This window comes from Pygoscelis adeliae, unplaced genomic scaffold (genome assembly GCF_000699105.1).
Source record: "Pygoscelis adeliae isolate BGI_AS28 unplaced genomic scaffold, ASM69910v1 Scaffold85, whole genome shotgun sequence".
Taxonomy (NCBI): domain Eukaryota; kingdom Metazoa; phylum Chordata; class Aves; order Sphenisciformes; family Spheniscidae; genus Pygoscelis; species Pygoscelis adeliae.
Window position 1 is genome coordinate 7,079,495 of NW_008824900.1, and position 7,725 is coordinate 7,087,219.

The following is a 7,725-nucleotide window of genomic DNA, read 5'->3' on the forward strand; positions in this document are numbered from 1 at the left end:
GGTGAGGCTCGAGCACTTGCCGGTGAAGACTGAGGCAAAAAAGTCATTGAGTACCTCCGCCTTCTCCATCTCCCGGGTAACCAGGTCTCCCGTTTCCTTCCGGAGAGGGCCCACATTTTCCCTTGTCTTCCTTTTATCCCCGACGTACCTGTAGAATCTTTTCTTGTTGCCCTTGATGTCCCTGGCCAGATTTAATTCTATCAGGGCTTTAGCTTTCCTAACCTGATCCCTGGCTGCTGGGACAATTTCTCTTATTCCTCCCAGGCTACCTGTCCTTGCTTTCACCCCCTGTAGGGTTCCTTTTTGTGTTTGAGTTTGTCCAGGAGCTCCTTGTTCATCCATGCAGGCCTCCTGGCGTTTTTGCCTGACTTCCTCTTTGTTGGGATGCATCGCTCCCGAGCTTGAAGGAGGTGATCCTTGAATATTTCCCAGCTTTCTTGGGCCCCTCTTCCCTCCAGGGCTTTGTCCATGGCACTCTACCAAGCAGAGCCCTCTGGATCCAAGCAGGTTCCTCTGGAGCTGGTCCACCAGCCCTCCCCACCATGTCCACGCCAGTCCCAGGAGTAGCGCTGCTGGACCAGAGCCTTTTTGGGGTAAACCAGCTTCACCAGCTCATGCCCCCACCAGCCCCTGGCTCTGCAGAGCAGCTTGTGGGTGGTCAGCTCTTCCACGGCTGATACTTGCACTTGTTCTGCAGTAAAGAGCCATTGTTTAAATGGAACCGTAAGGTAATTTTACTAATTGATTTTGAGGTCAGAAAGATGTTTTTGTTGTGTTTTCACTTGCTGCTCTTACAGTTTCTCCTGACATCATCTATGGCACTGTCTTGGCATCCCAGGTTGGGTTTCCCTGCTGGAAGGCTTGATGTCACATCCGTGTCACTCCTGTAGGCACACACTGTTACTGTAATTACTCTGCTGCCATTATAAGCTAAATGTAGTGTACTTTCTTCTCCTTTGGTGTTGCAAATTGACATTAATAGGCATAGTTTGGAAAAGGTTATTTATGCTAAAGAAATTATTGGAACTATTCTGCTACTTAAAGCTTTATTGCTTATTTTCCTTGTGCTCTTTATTCTTAGCTCTTTAATGCACGCTTAGGGCTGGGTGGTTGGGGAAAGGGTCTGTGGCAGGGTGAACTCAGATCTTTGGTATTAGTGGGGAGGTTTGTGTCAGTAAGTTATTCAAAATAAGCCTTAAAAGAGAACAAGTTCTGCGGGGAAGGAGGACATCCGTCAAATGATTTGAAGAAATTTGGAGGAGTGGAGGATGCTGGTGAGAAATTAGGTGCTGTCACTGATAGACATTTCCCTCAAAAAATGACAAATAACCAGATGTTGAGATCTGTTTTTATAAAGTGTTGGGTTGTCTGTCTCAAAGAGAAGAGGCATACATCTGAGGCCCGATATTACTGTGGGCTTTACAGATTTTGCCAGGGGAGGCATTTTTTTTAAGAGCTGTCATTGTAGAGCATGTGGCCCCTCCAAAGACGTCCCCAAGATGAGAGCTTTCCTTCCTGAGCAAACCTCATGCACCTGCAGTGGCAGCCATTGAGAGTATGCGTCGTCTTTTATACATCCATTTATGTTACAACATCCCACTGGTTTTTAATAGAAATACTGTGTGGAGTAAAACTCATTAGTTTCTTCTTTTTTAGCTTTTTAATCAGAAATTCTGGGAACAATGCTTCTGTTTCATCCCTGCAGGGTCTCTAGTTGAGGTCCATAGTGACATCCCAGGGATGTCTGCAGTTCTTCCAATACAAGCGCTCTCAGATTACCTACCATTGTTCACACCGGCTGGCTGCCTTGTTTGTAACCTTCACCTTTCGCTATTAAAGAAACAGCTGAAAATATCTCTTTTCATTTCAGAGCAACTTGCACTTATGTTTTGTCCCTCTGAGATATTTAAAGCTCAAGCGCTGTGCAGTGTTTTAACATAATTGTTGTGTACAGTTCTCCCTGTGTACTTGCTCACCTCAGAAAACAAAGAATTGCACATCATAGATGTTCAGAGTCTGCAAAATTTAGTCCCTAGGGTTGTTTATACACTATGCTTGTTTTATTTTTCTCTCCCAATGCTCATATCTGTCAGATGACAGCTGGGAAATTCAAGTTAGTAGTGTCTATATAAAATGAAAAACCATTTTCTCTTGGTTTAATAGACAAGGCAGCAGTTCTAGGAGGGAGGCACCATGGTTTTGTCTTCCCCAATTTAAGGCCTGAAAATAAACAAATAAAAACTCTGGGTATTTCTTGTTCTGCTGTGAAGCAAGCTTCCTGTGCAGGCGGTAGTGCGATCAAGCCTGGGAGCCCAGGCTGGAGCAAGAACGGTCCCCAGGTTTTAGGTGACAAGCAGGGTAGTTGTGACACTGAGTGTCGGCTGAAGGTTGGCTATGAATCTTTTTAGCAGGGCCTGTTGCGACAGGACAAGGGGGAATGGCTTTAAACTAAAGGGGGGTAGATTTAGACTAGATATAAGGAAGAAATGTTTTATACTGAGGGTGGTGAGGCACTGGCACAGGTTGCCCAGAGAGGTGGTGGATGCCCCATCCCTGGAAACATTCCAGGTCAGGTTGGACGGGGCTCTGAGCAACCTGATCTAGTTGAAGCTGTCCCTGCCCACGGCAGGGGGGGTTGGACTAGATGGCCTTTAGAGGTCCCTTCCAACCCAAACTATTCTATGGTTCTATGATAATCTTGCTCTGAAGCAATGATCACATGGAAGATATTTCGCGTTCATGTAGGTGATAATCTCATATGTGAAGGTTAATACTGTTTTTTAGCAGTCGAGTCAGGTATGAAGCGCTGAGATGTGCTTCCATGCTATCCATACTTGGAGTCTCCGACACTACAGTTACAGAGATTGGGTTGTTGTTTACGTCTAGAGGAGTTGCATTACACTGTGTCACATTACACCCTGCACATAAGCACAAACCACATACAGATACAAAGTGTACTCTAATTTTTGCGGGGGTTTGCTTCATATTCATGAATAAATGGAGAGGCAGGAAGGCCCATGGAAATGGGCAGCAGACCAGGAATCTGGTAGCGCTCTTCTAAAATGCGAGGCTGTCCTCTTGCTGAGGAAAGCCACCCAGCATGGCCGGAGCTAGCCCCGAGCACGAGGCGTCCCCTTGCCAGCCTGCTCTTGCCTCTTGCTTTGTGGTCTTGGGCAAGATGCAGAGATGTGGCACTGAAATGTCCCCATCTGTAGAGGAAAGATAACGTCTTCCAAAAAAGGATTTTGCGAGGATTAGACAGTTAATGTTTCTGTGGGTCTTTAAAATGTAAAGTGCTACATAAATGATGAGTGTCCCTGTTAAACACCAGGGACATATGTGGTGTTGTATAAGGAGCAAACAATAATAAAAATATTAAATTGGGTAGACTTCTTAAATAGTTATTCCTCCAAGCTGCCAGTAACATCTTTTTTAAATCATTCAGAAGCAAATTAGCATGCAAATGTTTCTGCCTCCATTAACAGATGATTTTGCCAGGTTTTAGTTTAAAAGATGAACAATGCCAGATTAGAAGTTAGAGCCTGTTATTCTCTGGGTGACAATGGAAATCAGCTGTCAGAAAGAATCCAAGAGATTTCTGCTTCTAGTTAAAAAAACCCCACAATTGCTTAAAGGAAGTCTAAAGGGGAAATGCCATCTAAGATCTGGTGACCTCAAAGAAGCAAATAACTAAATACAGAATCATTTTAAAAACTCACCTATACCCATCATGGGAAGGCAGTGTATCTGGTAACTTCTTTGCACATGAACTGCCTTTTGAATTTTGCAAGGCTATACATGTTTGATCTCACCCAAGCACACAAATCAATGAAACCCAGCAGTGGGACATGACTGACAGCCCAGTTTTCAGGTAGGCTGTGGGATTTTGAACAAACCCTAAATGAGTTCAGAGTTAGTCTGAAGCAACGTGAGTGAAGCAGATGGGTTTTGCTCCATATGAGTGAAAGGAGAATCAGATCTATTGCCTGGAATCGGAGTGTATTAATGGATCTCTCTGCTATTTTGCATGCCTTTTCCTGCTTATCTCCAGTTTTCATTGTCTTCCTCAGCATTGTTTCTGGCTTTCAGATTATATAAACATCCTTAGTCCCTTTAAGGTATAGTCTTGTGTTACACCTAAGCCTATTTAATTGCAGGTGCTGTCAGAGCACTCCCAGCTCCACTCTTGGCTTTGCATTCCTGTTGTTCCTTTTGCATTGGATCTTGCAGAGGAGGTTGGCCAAACTTGATGGAAAACTAACTCACTAAAAAAACCCTCCACAAAATCCCAAACTCTACCTTTTCCCTCTGATCAGCCCAGTCATCAAATTTAACACAAGCAAGGGGACAGGAACCTGGGGCAGGGACAAACTGCTGGAGGGAATTGGTGAATGGAGTTCAATCCAGTTGCCAGCCGGTCACGAGCGGTGTTCTCCAGGGCTCAGTATTGGGGCCAGTTCTGTTCAATATCTTTATCAATGATCTGGACGAGGGCATCGAGTGCACCCTCAGTAAGTTTGCAGACGACACCAAGTTGGGCGGGAGTGTTGATCTGCTCGAGGGTAGGAAGGCTCTGCAGAGGGACCTGGACAGGCTGGATCGATGGGCCGAGGCCAACTGTATGAGATTCAACAAGGCCAAGTGCCGGGTCCTGCACTTCGGCCACAACAACCCCATGCGGCGCTACAGGCTTGGGGAAGAGTGGCTGGAAAGCTGCCTGGCGGAAAATGACCTGGGGGTGTTGGTCGACAGCCGGCTGAACATGAGCCGGCAGTGTGCCCAGGTGGCCAAGAAGGCCAACGGCATCCTGGCCTGTATCAGAAACAGTGTGGCCAGCAGGAGCAGGGAAGTGATCGTGCCCCTGTACTCGGCACTGGTGAGGCCGCACCTCGAATACTGTGTTCAGTTTTGGGCCCCTCACTACAAGAAGGACGTCGAGGTGCTGGAGCGTGTCCAGAGAAGGGCAACGAGGCTGGTGAGGGGTCTGGAGAACAAGTCTTATGAGGAGGGGCTGAGGGAGCTGGGGTTGTTTAGCCTGGAGAAAAGGAGGCTGAGGGGAGACCTCATTGCTCTCTACAACTACCTGAGAGGAGGTTGTAGCGAGGTGGGTGTCGGTCTCTTCTCCCAAGTAACTGGCGATAGGATGAGAGGAAATGGCCTCAAGTTGCGCCAGGGGAGGTTTAGATTGGACGTGAGGAAAAATTTCTTTACTGAAAGAGTGGTTAAACATTGGAACAGGCTGCCCAGGGAAGTGGTTGAGTCACCATCCCTGGAGGTATTTAAAAGACGTGTAGATGAGGCGCTTAGGGACATGGTTTAGTGGGCATGGTGGTGTTGGGTTGGCGGTTGGACTCGATGATCTTGGAGGTCTCTTCCAACCTTAATGATTCTATGATTCTATGAATGCAAACTGCTGATTTTGACAGAAACCTACAGTTGCACCAGATTAAATGTAATGTGAAATTCCTGTGGTAGCACTCCTTGAGTGGGAAAGGTGTGATATGAGCATGTGTTCAGGCAGATAAACTTGCTGTCAAGGGAATGTGCTGCTCACACACACTGTAGGTCTCAAGAGAGACTCATATATGTATAGTGCCTCACCTTCTCACAGGGAGAGCATACTCTGGAGCTGCTCTCCAGGGTGACACATCAGCTCAGGGACTGGGGACAGCCTTGCCACGGCAATAAAAGTATTGATGGTGGCAGCCCTCTCCTGCCTGGGAGCTTGTTAGGAGGACCAGCCTGCTGCCTGTGCCAAATCTGGCTGGCTTAACATCAGTACCACTCCTGGCCATCACCCTCTGGCATGGCAGAGTTGACCTGCCCCTGGTTTGCTGCTGTCAGACGTGTTACAGCAAAGCCAGGGAGCAGTCAGTTCAGACATCAAGATTGACATCGAGATTCACATGCAGACAGAGTTCGGATTAAGTGTGCGATCTACCTGGAGTCATAAATGTTAGTGCAAACAGATGTCTGTGATAATTAATTAAATACCGCTGGTGAATTCGTAATAACTGAGACAGACACAGAGTGCCATTATTCAACGTGCAAAACAGCACCTCTAGCAGCTGAGGGAGGGCTGTTGTATTACTGTTTGGCTGTGCCCATCACAGTTCAAAAGCTGCTGGTGCAGCATACGGGAGCAGAAAGTCTCCCCGCACGCAGCTCCCATCCAGCCCCCAGCCCCGCTGACCTCTGCCCATGTAGGCAGCACGTGAGCGGTGCCCCACCAAGGGCCACATCCTCCTCTGACTTGTGTGAGACCTGTGGCCAAGACAGGGTACACAAGGAGCGTAGCGAGAAGGTTCAATAACCTCACTATGGGCTCCAAATGGCCAAAACAGTGGCCTGGAAATGCTGTATATAACAGCTTTATGCCCCTACTTCAGATCTTTCCTTAGAGAGACACAGGGTTGCTTCTCCTCTCCTCTGTTTTCCACTAGCTAGATGATGGCAGTTACTCCCACAGGCGTTTAGGACAGTGCATTTCACGATTGCGGTTCAAGGCTCTCAGGTTAATTCAAAGCGAGTTTTACACTTACTGGTCTAATTGCTTTCAAGTTCAAATCCTTTCACTTTGATGACAGGAGTTACGATTGTTTGAATGTCGGTTTAGGTACTGCTTTTAAAACTGCTGGTTTTAGATTGAATTGGTGCTGAATTCTTCTCCAAATGAAGCTGCAGCCCTGCAGCAGGGGCCAAAAGCAGGGTGTGTGGGAGGGCTGCGGACTGTACAACGAGGGGCTGTGGGAATGGAGACGGTGTGTTGGACTGGGGTGCTGTGTCCCACTCTCCTCCCTCCCCAGGGCGCCCCCAGGCTGCTCTTGGGGCCAGACCCCACTCAAGAACTTCTGGGGTGGATACGAGCTTGGGGACAGTGTGAGGCTGTTGGGTTAGGGGCATCATACAGTTGTGACAGGCACAGAGCACCGGCAGTGCTGGATGGACCCAGCAGGCTGGCAAAGGAAGGGGCTACATCTGCCCTTGCACCACGGCACGCAGGGTGCTGTGTACAGGGGCAGTATTACAGCTCTGGGCAAACTGCCTTAAAAAGTCATGGTGATTACTACTCTTCTTTCCCTGTTCAATTATTGCTGCAGTTGTAAGCTAGAATTGGGAACTTGATTTTTAAGGCACTGCGCTCAGGGAATACAGGATAGTTCGGTACATGGTTTTATCTTCAGTCATTCTAACGGCAGCATGTGTGTTAACAGGGAAGAAAGATCATCAGATGAAGGTGCTGTTGAACCAGTGTTAGTGTTAACTCTCTATATGGTGTAACACAAACAAGCCTATAACATTTCTTTTTCTCTATATATAACACACAAACACAGCGGCTACCTGCAGGAATATATCTCTATATAAGTAAGGTACCTGTGCTGGTTTTGGCTGGGGTAGAGTTATGGTAGAGTATATGGTAGAGGCTGGCAGATGGCCAGGGCATCGCTGCTGTTTCTGTGCTGCTGTACTGGACAGGCTGGAACTCCAGTGTGAACTCCAGTCGAAGGGACTGTGACCTGTGGATGAGTCCACGTGGGAGCAGGACACCCCGAAGCGCCTGTGGCCGTGAATAAGTCCACACCAGAGCAGGTACATCTCAAAGCATCTGTGGCTGTGGTTATGTGTGTGCCGCAGCAGGTACACCTCTGAAGGGATTGTGGCCCAAGGATAAGTCCACACTGGAGAAGGTACACCTCGAAGCATCTGTGGCTGTGGATAAGTCCA